At 39.9% G+C, this 13,967-nt stretch overlaps 1 long non-coding RNA gene across 1 annotated transcript in view; it reads left to right on the top strand.

Moving 5' to 3' along the window:
* LOC308473933 overlaps positions 1 to 13,967 on the top strand; it is a 277,759-nt gene that overhangs the window by 211,165 nt on the left and 52,627 nt on the right. The gene's annotated exons all lie outside the window — the stretch shown is intronic.

Genomic DNA, 13,967 nt, shown 5'->3' with positions numbered 1-13,967 from the left:
GCAAATGTTGAAAAAGTTTAACATGACGGAGTGTGCAGGTGTTAGAACACCAATGGAAATGGGTTTTGTAAAAGACAATGAGTTCAAGGATAGTGCTGAATTCAAGCGTGCTGAAATCTTTCAGTCAGCACTGGGAAGCTTACTTCATCTTTCGCAATGGAGTAGACCAGATATTGCTTACGCTGTTAACTTACTCAGCAGAGAAGCTTCGAAACCTAGTGTAAATGCATGGAAAGGAATTCAAAGAGTGTTGAGATATTTACAATACACCAAAGATTTTTGCCTTGAATTGTTTTCGGAAGGACAAGCACAGATTACTTGTTGGGCAGATAGTGATTGGGCAAATTTAAAGGATAGAAAATCAGTGTCTGGCTGTGTAATAAAATTTGGTAACTCTCTGATTGGGTGGAGATCCAAGAAACAGAACCTAATTGCTTTGTCGTCAACAGAAGCTGAGTTCTGTGCCTTATCTGAGTTATGTAGAGATCTAGAATTTTACAAATGCTTGGCACAAGAGATGTATGAAAAGGCCATCACTCCAATCACTGTATGGGGTGATAATCAACCGTGTCTTAAGTTAGCACAAAATGGGCAGTTTAAAGGTCGTACAAAACATTTGGATATCCGCTTTCAAAATGTTTGTCAAACGGTAAAAGCAGGAATTGTTAAATTAAATTACTGTCCCAGTCATGAAAATCAAGCTGATGGTTTTACAAAACCACTTGGGTTTCAGCGGCATGAAAACTTTTGTGAAGAAATGGGTCTGAAGTAATTTTGTTTTTTGTATTGCCAGCGAGAGGGGGTGTTAGGGTGTGAAACCTAAGATGCTGGCAAGTTAGCAATGTCATGTGACTTTAAGTAGTCAAGCTCGTTAAGTTGTTAAGTTGCTCAGTATATAGAGAGTGTTTGTTTTCTCTGCCTGTGGGGCGTGAAGCAAAAATGTCTGAAAGCTCCGGAGGTATTTCTGTTATCTTTCTGCAATAAACCTGTCTTTGGAAAGACAGGCTTCCCTGTGTCGTTATTTCTTTGCTGCTGAGACTCTGAAGCTTGTACTGCAACAAGAATCTCTGCACTGGACTTAATTAATACTCTGCAAAGAGAGCTGTTGCTGGTGGCGCAGCGGAAGCGTTTACTGGACCAGTACACAAACTCTCTTAGAACACTTGCTTGATTTATTATGCTTTGTGTGAAAGAAAGCAATGCTCACCCTTTTCCACCATGGGGATAAACCAGCTCAGTAGAAAATGAAAACAAGAACAAATGAAACACCAGCCAGAAATGATTCAAACATGCAAACTTTCTAATAAAAAATTGGAACCAGATGTTGCAAAAAAAAAAAAGAGTGATAATTAAAGAAGATAAATTAAAGACATGTTTTCCAGTGGATGACTCTGTTGTACTCCAAATTGCTTTTGCATGAGAAAGAAATTAACAAATTACTACTGCTGTCTGTTTTGAAGAGTTTCCATTAATAAGAGGCAGAGCAGGTTCTCTCTCAAATCTACATCCCACTGGGCTTTAGCTAGTTTAATCCCAGTGTGGTTTAGCAGAATGAATAAGGCCACTAGGAGCCAGACTTTCTTGGGTTCCAACATTGACTCACTGTGTGGGCTAGAGAGCAAGGAAAGTGTATTTCTGCACCTTAGAAAATGACTTCATACAAAATAGAACTGTAGCACTCCATAGGTTACCCATGTCCCACTTGTTTCTTTATCAGGTATTTCTGGTTTAAGACTAACTGCATTGGCTTTGATCCAACTGTAGCTGCAGGCAGGTAATTGCAGGTGATAAACTAGTAGATTCTGATGTACAGCAAAATATGTCTCCAGTCACTTCGATGGGGTTCAGATGAACATTATGGTGTGGGTGAGGACTGATTATTTTAAAATATTTATATGTCATTCTTCTGTTTTGAAAAGAAACTTACAGAAACTTGAACAACCACCACCCTACATGGCCAGCAGGGATAGGAGGGGGCGGATTAAAACCAATAGGTCAAACAGAAAGATCAGTTAAAGGCAGGAAGGACAGATTACTCAGCAACAAATTGCACATTACTTTAAATGCTAGATCGCATTTAATGTGTTTTTAAACACATTTGCATCTGGAAGAATTAGAACCATGGCCATTGTGCACAGGGACAGGTTTAAACCTGTTCCCAGTGTCATGGTCCCAGTGAGAATCCCTCTCCTCACACTGCTATTATACTTTGGCCATAATTTAAAAGCATGCAAAAATGAAATGTGCTCAGCTAATGGTTAAAAGTGGGGGTTTACATCAGATGACTCCTAACCAAACTTGGCATTTGGGGGCAAATTTGTGGCTTGTTCAAACTGAAGTGGGGCATCTCCAAAGCATCCTGAAACATATTTGAGGACTTCTGAAGCTTTTCAGTTGCTCTGGAGATTAATACAATAAAACCCTCTGCAAGCAGCGTTTCTGAAAAAACTTGCTATTCTTCCTCTGGCTGGTGGGGTATTCCAATAGACCTTTAGAAACTGACTGTTTTTAAGGAATGGTCTGGTGCTGTGATGTTTTGATTGTTGTTGCCATTTGTATTTTTAATAGATTTGTATTTTCATATTGTTTTGATTAGTTACAGTTTGATGGTAGCCTTTTCTATGTTTTTAGCATTTCTGTTTTATCTGTAAGCTTCCTTGAGAAAAGTGGGATACAAATATAACAATGAGAAACTGTTCTTCCTTCTAACTGATTTCTTCTCTTTTAGTAACTACTTGCTGCTGGTAAAGTAGATCACTTCCTTTCATGCTTTTATTTCCTTCCTTCTTCTGCAAATGAGTTAGTTCAAGCCAGTTGTAGTATGAGCTAGTGTTAACTGCTTGGCTTCACTTGGCCATACATAAAACCTAGCCTTGGAATGGCTTTGTTTGCCATAAGCTGTAAACCTTATGTTTTCTTTATCCCTTCAACCAGCAGTCCCACCATACTTTTTCTTTCTGCTCACTGCTGCAATATATTCACTGAACTCCAACAGAAGTGGGGGGGGGGGCAGTTGTTGATAGCAACAAAAAGAATATATAGTGATACAGAACATGCTGTGCATGTTGATGTCCTTAAAAATGATCCAGAAGCTCCATCATGGGCCAGCAAACTGTCAGCTTCACAAGACCAAGTTGTTCAAAAGGCTTATTTTATTACTAATGTCAGCATTCAAGAAACATGAACCTTGTGTGTTGTAAACAGCTTGATCCAAAGGAACATCAGGTCTTTTTATGCAGTGAATTCATCACAATTAGTTCCAAATCACATACATTACAGGAACTGAAATGGTTTTACTTTTTGTTGGCCGACTGTAATGCTGTTAGTCAAGCTTACTAAGCTACAGTGCAGAGTCTGGGGTCACAGATTAGTATGAATTTTCTTTAAACTAGGATAGAATCTTTGTGCTTTATAGAAGGTAATGATTACAGTTTGGGGCTAGATTGAACAACAGTCCATTAACTTAGCATTTGGTCTTCAGTAATGAGCAGGAAGAAGTTCAGAAACAGGTTATGACCTTTCCTATAATTCCTATTACTGTGTTATTATTATTATTATTATTATTATTATTATTATTAGTGTTAGAGTGTTCAAAGGACTTTGCATGCAGTCTCTTGGCGTAATAGGCTTGTATGGTAGATTGTATGGATCTGAGGTTGAGAGTGCCTTGCCCAATACCATCTAATCAGTCCATGGAAGAGACAATATTCTTGAATCATAACTCAATCTCTTGTACTTAACTGTCTTCACCTGCTTTTCAATGAGGCAAATTGGATCAGCACTGGGCAAGGAAAAGGTATCGTCTACTCCACACAATTTATCTGCTTGGAATTTCCCTCCTTCCCTTGAGATGAAGATCTCCTCGCTCTGGGGAGACAGGTACAATACTGATACTGTTGGAAGGTGAACTTCAAGTGTGGCAACAGGCAATCTGAAAGAGTTAACTGTGCTTCTTCCAGCTGTGTGTTCCAAGCAAATTGGAGGGTCATGAATACTTTTCAGCTCTGAAAACAATGATAGGAGATCCAGTCACAATCTTCTATGCCTCATCTAGTTTAATTTGGCTTTAAGCTGTGTTGGACACGTCACTCTTACCCAAGACCTTTTAGTGCCTGAGGCAAAGTGCCACTGAGGCTCCCCCTTCCCCACAGATCTGGGCCCATGTGCCAGGGGGTGAAAGAAGAAGGCTGCCCCAGGCAGGTCACCTCAAGTCGCCTCCTTGGTGTGCCAGCCATGCTAGGGCAGCAAGTTAGCTTAAAGGCTATTTTTTTAAAAAAAAAATTATTAAATTTTACATTACAAATTTAAATTCAAGCATTAAACATCCACATCATCATTGAGGATTCCCTGAATCCTTCGACTCCCCTCCACCCTTCCATGGTTACCATTATCAATCTTTTCTTCCAACTGCTTCCCCTATTTTCTCTATTTTTAAAAGAAAAATAATCTATTTTTACCATAGTTTTTTTTTACATTACAAGCATTACTCAAATCCTGCCAAAGTTTTTAGTTGTTTGCAGTGTTCTCTTAAATACATTATATTTTCTTCCCCATTCTTTCTTAAAATTCTTCTGTTCCTGGTTTCTAATTTTCCCAGTCAATTTCGCCATTTCGGCGTAGTCCATCATCTTCATCAACCATTCGTCTCTGGTCGGGACTTTATCTCTTTCCATCTCTGGGCCAGTAGTATCCGTGCAGCTGCCGTTGCATACATAAATAGTCATTTCTGTTCCTTCAGAATTTCTGTACCTAAAATACCTAGTAAAAAAGCCTCTGTTTTTTTCACAAACGTTATTTTAATCATTTTTTTCAACTCATTGTAAATCATTTCCCAGAATGCTTTTGTTATCTTGCGCATCCACCACGTATGGTAGAATGTGCCTTCCTTATCCTTGCATTTCCAACAAACATTGGAAGCAGTTCTATACATCTTTGTTCATTTTACAGGTGCTAAATACCACCGATACATCATTTTCATACAGTTCTCCTTCAACGCACAGCACGCTGTAAATTTTAAATCTTCCCTCCATAATTTCCCCAAAGATGAAAATTGGATATTGTGACATGGCAGGCCTTTCTAGCCACTTTCTTTGTTGGCATGCGTCTTTCTCAGGGGACCATGGAGGAGTTCGCCTTTGGGGTGAAGTCAGACCATTGGGGAGTTACAGCGCCTGCTGTGCCTATAGAGACCGATACAACTGTGGTGATGCAGGTGCACCAGAATGTTTCTACTTTCTGTGCTCCTCCCAGCAGTCATTCTACTTTTCATCCCTCATAATTTGCCGTCTGAGGCAGCTGCCCCACAGTAGGGCCAGCCCTGCCCTCTGTTCCCTGATTATTATTTTAAACATTTTTAGGATAGGAATTTCAAACAGGAAAAAGAGAAACATAAAGGATTTTGCATCAGAAACTTTCATAATATGAAAACAATAGAAGAGGAAGTAGTAAGCCTTTTGGTTGCTTTACTTCCAACGTTCTTTGGAAAATATGCTTTATTATAATTCCAGTGAAACTTTTACTACCACGATTAACAGCCTGATGATGCTTTTAAAGAAGAGGTTGCTGATCTTTCTATGAGAGCTCACAACCACTTGTTTCAGTCCAGTCTCAGGAGAATAGCCGTGTTAAGCTGTTGCAGAAACAACCAACATTTATGTTGGCGTTTATATTAGCCACACAGGACAGTTTCTTGGGGGGGGGGGAGAAAAAAGGACACAGAACATTAAAAATAGTACATAGGCATACATAACATTACACTGCAGTAATGGAGTCCCATTACAGTTTTCTTTACTTTTTCCAAAACCTAAAGCTGTGGGGCGGATTACATCTGAATAAAAGGTCAATGGAAAGTGGTCCCTCTGGTTCTTCTTACCTCAACATGGCCCTCTGGCTTCTCCACGTTGCTTTTTCTTTGTGGGGGGAAGCAATAGCAAAAAGTATTCCATTGGAGGGCACAAAATCAATCCACAAGATTCTTATATGCCATTAATGGTCCCAGTTCATAAATTTAGGAAGCAGGAAGGCATATAATCAGAAAACAGTTGGTCGATCAAATGATTAATTAGTTCAGGAAAGCACAAACCATGCCAAACTTGCAAAATTCTTAAGCATGACAAATAAAACTTTAAAAGAAACCCAGAACCCTTTTTTATGCTTTATTAATCCAGGCTACTATTATTCTAAACACAGTATTGTCCCCCTACAGACTTGTCTGTGTAGAGGCAGTGAAAAAGCAGGTGTTTGCCCATCTTATACTGTATCCCTCTGAAATGTGACTTCTGGGATTAGAATCGGGACAAAGGGGGGGGTGCATCTTAAAGATATTTAGAAACGTTAAGATGTTAAACCACAAAAGAGCTAAACCAAGATGGGGATTTGGCATTTCAAAATCTCTTCCTGTTCCCATAAAGTCACAAGGCATAAAAGTGTCTCTTCCTGCAGCTTTCAGAAATATGCTACGAATATAAATGATTATGTTTTTTCTTATCAATATGGTACTTGCATTTCTGAAATTAGTGATGGACACACGATGGAAAATAAAGTTTCTGGATCTGAAATTACCTGGCTAAGCAGCCAGCTAAAACTAAGTAGTTTTATGCCACAAGAGATCCAGCAACTGTGAAAACACATTAAAGTATAAATCAAGTCAGATGGGCTCCCCCTCATCTCCCCACATAGTCTTCATGCTGTTATCATGAATTTAGTTCTTCTGAAGAGGGGGAACACACATCCAGGAAGATTCAGAACAACTGTGTTGTTAAACACTTACCCAAATCCTGAAAAGTCCAGCAATAGTGCTATAGGGCTTGGGCTGCAATCCTATACTGACTTATATGAGTGTTAAGACCCATTAAACTTCCCAATGTGCAGTTTGCGCTGTTTCCTTTGGACAAGAGAACTGGTCTGTTTTATTGACAACTTTACATAGTGGAAGGAGATGAACTCCAAAATCAGGCAGAACTACTGCTAATCCTACTTCAGATACCTCAGACTGGGAATCTGAATCTCCCATCTAAACTCACAAGTTCTCTCTGTCTCAGTCAGTGTCTAAATCAAAATTGCCAAATGTTTTCTTTTTTTCAATAAAAATATTTGAAATAAAATATACAAAGGTTAATATAAAATATGCATTTTTAATCAAAGATTTAAAAAACTAATCTAAATACAAACACAAACCAAAAGGAGGAAAAGAAAAAAGAAAAGGGGGGTGAGAGAAAAGAATAAAAAAGTAAAGAGAAAACATCTCATTCTTTGTCTGTCAGCTATATACAGAAGAATATTCAAAACATCTACTCCAAGATAACACCCAACATTTCCACTTTCTATAAAGTCCTCAAATCCAGATATCATAAATTCATTTTCTTTTTCATACAAATTCTATAAGGAGTTTCCATTCTTTAATAAATATTGACAATGATTTTTCTTAAACATGCCAACCTTGCCATCTCAGCTATGTCCAATAATTTTACCAGTAATTTTAACAACCATTCCTCCACCATAACTAATGACAAATCTTTCTGTCTGTGCATATAAATGTCTCACAAATGTTTTTATTTCTTACATACAATGCAGCAGGACATTAGTCTCAGACTCTACCCAGAATATTGGTTATTCCTTCGGGGGGAAATTGTCATACCGGTAGCACTTGAGGAAATATTAGACATTGATTCATCTGAATTAACTATCAGCTTAACCAATCATGGTCTCCCAGAAGCCCTAATAATACTTTGCTTTTATAGACTGCAGCATCATACAGTATTTGTTAACAAATGTGGATATCCAGCAACACATTGCAAAACTATTTTAGTGTAATGTATTTTAGTAGGGTGTTGCAGGATTCTATCCTGGGCCCACTGTTGTTCAATGTCTTTATAAACAACTTGAATGAAGGAATTGAGGGGTGCTCATCAAATTTGCTGACGACACGAAACTGGGAATGGTGGCTAATGCCTCAGAAGACAGATTCAAAATTCAAAATTAACTTAACAGATTGGAGAACTGGGCACAACCTAACAAAATGAATTTCAATAGGGACAAATGTAAGATTCTATACTTAGGCAGGAAGAACAAGCTGCACGCATATAAGATGGGGGAGAACTGGCTTACTAGCAGTACATGTTAAAAGGATCTTGGGGTCTTGATGGACCACAAACCTAACATGAGTCAACAGTATGATGCAACAGCAAAAAAAGAGAAGAAAAGAAAAGAAATGCTATTCTAGACTGCCTCAACAGAAGTATATTGTTTAGATCAAGGGAAGTAATAGTACCACTCTATTCTGCCTTGGTCAGACTACACCTAGAATACTGTGTCCAGTTCTGGGCACCACAATTTAAGAAGGATGTTGACAAGCTGGAAAGTGTGCAGAGGAGGTAATCAAATGATCAAGGGTCTGGAAACCAAGCCTTATGAGGAACGGTTGAAGGAGCTGGGTATGTTTAGCCTGGAAAAAAGGAGACTGAGAGGTAATAAGATAGCCATCTTCAAATATCTAAAGGGCTGTCACATGGAAGATGGAGCAAGCTTGTTTTCTCCTGCTCTGAAAGGTAGGACTTAAACCAATGGCTTCAAGTTACAAGAAAGGAGATTCTGACAAAACATGTAGGAAAACTTTCTGGCAGTAACAGCTGTTTGACAGTGGAACAGTCTCCCTCGAGAGGTTGTGTCCTCTCCTTCCTTGGAGGTTTTCAAGCAGAGGTTGGATGGCCATCTGTCATGGATGCTTTAGCTGAGATTCATTCATTGTAGGGGGTTGGACTAGATGGCCCCTTGGGTCCATCCCAACTCTATGATTCCTTCCATTCTACATATCAGCCTCGCTCCGTGCCCCGCCCCCGCTCAAAAAAAGAAATCTGGTAAAAAGGGAAGCAACAAACTAGGAAGCCAAAATATCAATTGTCCTGTTCCCTATGCATCCTTTGTGTGTGGGATAGTTTTGTAATAAATGTAGTTTTGTAATAAATTATGTATTTAAGTTTTACTTGGGTTATTTCACTATAAATTAACAAGTGCAATAGAAATACACTTTTCATAGCCATCTTTATTTCAAGGATTCGTTGTGGGTATAGGGGCACAGTAGTCTAGAAATTCTACTCCATCCTGGAAACAAAAATGCAGGCTGTCATGACAGCTAACAGGATAGGTCAGAGACGTGGTGTTGTCTTACCTCTCACCTTTAACAAACAGAGTGTCACTCATCATAGAGGGAATTATTTTCTAGGAGAACAAATAGAGAAACTTTGAAAAATAATCTGCTCTGCGTATGCTGCAGTGACTCTATCCCCACCCCACCCCCGCCGCCACCCATCTCATGCTGATGTGCTGCACCCTCTGAAGAAGACTAACTCAGACCCACTGAGATGTTGTGGCACTTTTTGTCCACACCTTGTCACCGTTTTGCTGAGTGACAGAACTGGTTCTAAAGGGCCCTCTCTTCCATAAAGGAAGTGTCATCACTGCTCTAGATTTCAGATTTGGTCAAGTATAGCTGAAAGCAATGCAGAAGAGAATCAAGGTTCAATTCTTGGGTCACTCACCAAGTAAAGCCTATCAAAAAAAGCAAACAAGCAATGTAAAATCTCTCAGAATATCATTATGATTAATAATCTGAAGTGCTGCAAGGGCAGGTGAAAAGTGCCTATGATAAAAAGTTCACTGCATGGGCCATAAGGTAGATCAGTAGATTTATCATGGCGTAAACTATTTTATTTTTATTTATTGTGACACTTACACCCCACGTTTCCTCCAAGGAGTTCAATGAGGCACTTATGGTTTATCCTCAAAACAACCCTGTCAGGTAGGCTAGACTGAAAGACAGCGACTGGCTTAAGGTGTAAAAAGCTTGTTTCTCTCAAAATATACATTTTTAAAGAGCTGAAACACTGGGGAAGTGTGGCATCTGGTGAAATGTGCAGATCAGGTTAGTTTGATTGATCAGAATTCACAAAGATTGAGTGTCGTAACGTTAACAAGTGTCGTAGGATGGTGCTGTACTTAAGCAAAGGTCACACTGAGACTACAACTGTATGTCCATTTACCTGAGGGCAAGCGCCAATGGACTCAATGGGACTTCATTGTGAGCAGATTTCAGTCACCGTAAAATAAAATTAATTGTATATTGTTATGTATGTGACATTTACATATGTAACATTTACCTACCTACCTATATCCTCTACAATTATGTTAGTGTGCATGTTTTATTTATTTTTTTAAACAGAGCCTCCTGAAAATAGGATTTTTGAATATTAAAAATGGAGTATTCTTTCATGCAGTTAGAATTCCAAAGCCCAAGGAAGAGATATAGCTAACAACTGAGATTACCAAATTATCCTGTGTTTATTTATATTGCCTCAGCAGATAAGAGCTGTAAGAATACTAGATGCTGTGGGGCCTCAGCATTTCTTTTGCCAGGATTTTCAGTTTGAGGCTTCCAAACATATACTTTAATCCAAATTAGTAGGAGTTTCAGAAAAGTACTTTGGCAAAGTCGCAGCTGGAAGGATTTTTGTCATTGATTTTGCCAAATGTAAGAAAAACAGGCGTTAAAAAGGAGGCAGAAAGGAAACTCTTGGCACTGGCATTCCTTTTACTTTTTAATATAATTTTAACATCAGGTTTAATTATGAAACATTCCATAATTTTGTTCACTCCATAATTTTCATGCATTGGTGAAGAGGCTGTTAAGAAAGCTTCTCTCTTTTTAGAATTAGGAATAGCTATCTTTGTCTTGTGTAATAGCAATTCATAAATCCAACCTCTTTCACACACCTTTTCATTTTTGAAAGGTTATTCCCTGGACAAAACTTGTATAGTTAACTTAATTTTCCACCCTCACTGTGTCAAACCTGGAATTCAATTTGATGGGCAGACATGTACTTTCATGTGAAACCACTGGTAAAACTGTAGGGCAATCTAAATGCATTACTTAGCATTACCTGCAAGCAATCTCAGTTAATAGCAGGTACTGATGAAAATTTCTGAGATCCAGCACAATTAACAAAGTACGGTAGGCCTTCACTTCCTATACAGTATTGTGTAAGATCCCCTTCCTCCACCAGCGGTTAGTGTCAGATCCTCTTGAGGTGGTTTTGGGTCCATCTCAAGCTACGTAATGCAGTTCCCTGACTTTACCTCAGTGGAATGAGCTCTTTCCCATTCTATTCCAATCACATCAGAAGAGCAAAATCACATAAGGAAACAAGCGAAGTTGCCACTAGGACCACACTCCACAGTTATGACCCAAACTCTTTCTGTCATTAGACCTGTCATAACCTGGATCGGGGTCAGCAACCTTTTTCAGCCGTGGGCCGGTCCACCGTCCCTCAGACCATGTGGTGGGCTGGACTATATATATATATTTTTTGGGGGGGGGGATGAACGAATTCCTTTGCCCCACAAATAACCCAGAGATGCATTTTAAATAAAAGCACACATTCTACTGATGGAAAAACATGCTGATTCCTGGACCGTCCTTGGGCCGGATTGAGAAGCAATTGGGCCGCATCTGGCCCACAGGCCTTAGGTTGCCTACCCCTGACCTGGATCATTTCCCCAACTCTTCCATTTTCATGGGTGGCCCCCTATGTCATGCAATTGTCTCCCCACAGAGGTGTGCCTCACATCTTCCTTATGTACGTTCTATAGTGTGCTGAAGACCCTCTTTACCCTCACTTTTGGCATGTGTGTGTAGGTAAAAAAGGTAGAAGGTAAAGGATCCCTGGACGGTTAGGTCCAGTCAAAGGTGACTATGGGGTTGTGGTGCTCATCTCGCTTTCAGACTGAGGGAGCCGGCGTTTGTCTACAGGGAGCTTTCTGGGTCATGTGGCCAGCATAACTAAACCGCTTCTGGCACAACGGAACACCATGATGGAAACCAGAGCGCACAGAAATGCCATATACCTTCCCTCTGCAGCGGTACCTATTTATCTACTTGCACTGGCGTGCTTTCAAACTACTAGGTTGGCAGTAGACCCAGGTGTGTCTCAGAAGAGATGACAAGCAAGGCATTTGGACTTGCAGCATACCATTGATCTCTGTGGCCATGTCAATAGCAGCACACTGCAGCTTTGATTAGATAAACTGCCGCTTTAGCAGTTAGGAAGGACACTCCCTGTATTGTCTGACACTCCCTTGTCCATGTCAAAACTGGATTTTCAGTGGGAAACGTAAAGCTCCATTTGCCCTGGTTAGCTATGGCAAAATAGAACTTCTTGAGCCAAGGCACCATTAACAGGACACACAAAATGGTGGTGGGACTGCAGCACCATGCTTTGTGGACTTTTCAGAACCCCCACACCCACCTAAAGCTCCATCTTGGAAAAGTAAGAGTCCAGTGAACACAACGAAGACTCTTGGAAGAGTGGCCTCGTCAACCTAAAAATGCTAGTTCTTCATCCCTAGTGGCTACAGATGAGGAAGGGATTGAAGTCTCAAAGCAACTACAGAGTAATGGTTTTACCAGATAAGATATTTTTTAAAAGCTTGGCAGAAATTGGACATACCTTGCTCTCTTGATAAGAGGGCAAAAAACCTTACTGATATTTGTCATTCTCTGCAACAAGAGGGCCAAATCTCTTTTCTTTCCTTGCATACCGCAGCAATAAAAGAGCAGTAAGAAAAGAGAAAAAAAAGTGGTCCAAAAACAATATTTTTAAAATACTGGAAAAATCTTCAAAGCACCCCAAAGAACTGTCAAAGACAATGATTTCAGAGCAGGCTTCTGAACAGAGCGTCTCCGCCAGGGGTAAGAGGCTGGAATTTAACACAGGCTGGAGTCAGTTTGGCTAGGAGGCTGCTGCAAATGACCAGTTTCTGGCAAGGGAAAGCATCTATCCATCTCTCATGGAGGCAAGAGGTCACAGAGAACTTGCAAGGATATGAATAAGAGGCCCTGATTCAGACACTTTATTTTTGAGCAAAATAAATCTACCGCTGCTCAAGGCAATGCTTTCTCTGCAGTGGCACTGCTGTTTTGGAAAGGCCTCTCAAGGGAGCCCACCTTATCGCTTTGTTTTAAGAGTGCCACTAAAACCTTATTACCAGTAATTTCAGCAAACAGGTTAAGGTCCTTTTCTCTGTAGTGCTAATGTCTTCTCTCTCTCTCCATCACTGCTGATGGCTGCCTTCAGATATGCTTACTGTATGGGGGATCTTATTTTGGTTACACCAACGCCATGCATTTAAAGCACATGGCTTTCCCTGCCCCAAAGACTCCTGGGAAATGTAGTTGCTAAGGATGATGGGATTGTAGCTGTCGTGGGGGAAGCTATGATTTTAGAAGTGGTATAAATGTGACTTGTATCTATCATGTCCTGTTTAAGAGAAGCAAACAATCAACTAAAAGGAGGCAGAGCCTACCTTCCATTTCTCTCCTGCCAACCTATTCTTCCTTCCCTGAAAAGTCCGCCACATATTAGCACTAGGAGACAAACACATCGTTCATTCCATTGTCCACCTTACCTCAAAAAATCCCAAGTTAAAATATTAATTGTATTGCCAAAATACTTACTTATTCTTTGATATTGGTGCTATGCCTTGGGGGTTACTCTGCAACAGTGGAAATGGATCTTCTGCCTAGGATCCTTAGTACTGATTATATTACGTTAATTTATCCTTTCCTCAAGTCAGATATTAAGGTTATAACTGCCCGTGGCCATGAAAACCACATTATAAGTGGCCCTAAACAAACATAGCCCAGGGGGTGGTAGCTTTTCCAGTTGCCAAACAGCATTTTCTACAAAAGGTGGTGATGATTAAGTTTTGCATAAGCAAGTTATTACTGGAAATGGATTTTCAAACTGTGATAACATAAAAGGTACAGCTAGCACCTAGTGAGACATGGAAAATGGTTAGAAACAAGAGTAAATATTTACAATGCAGGCTGGAGCCAATTCAGCTAGGAGACATAAACTCTTATACAAGTAACTAGTTTCTGGCAGGCAGAGGAGAAGCTGTCCATCTGTAATGAA

Source organism: Podarcis pityusensis (assembly GCF_964106645.2).
Source record: "Podarcis pityusensis genome assembly, chromosome: 3".
Taxonomy (NCBI): Eukaryota; Metazoa; Chordata; class Lepidosauria; order Squamata; family Lacertidae; genus Podarcis; species Podarcis pityusensis.
This window is presented reverse-complemented; position numbering and strand designations above follow the sequence as displayed.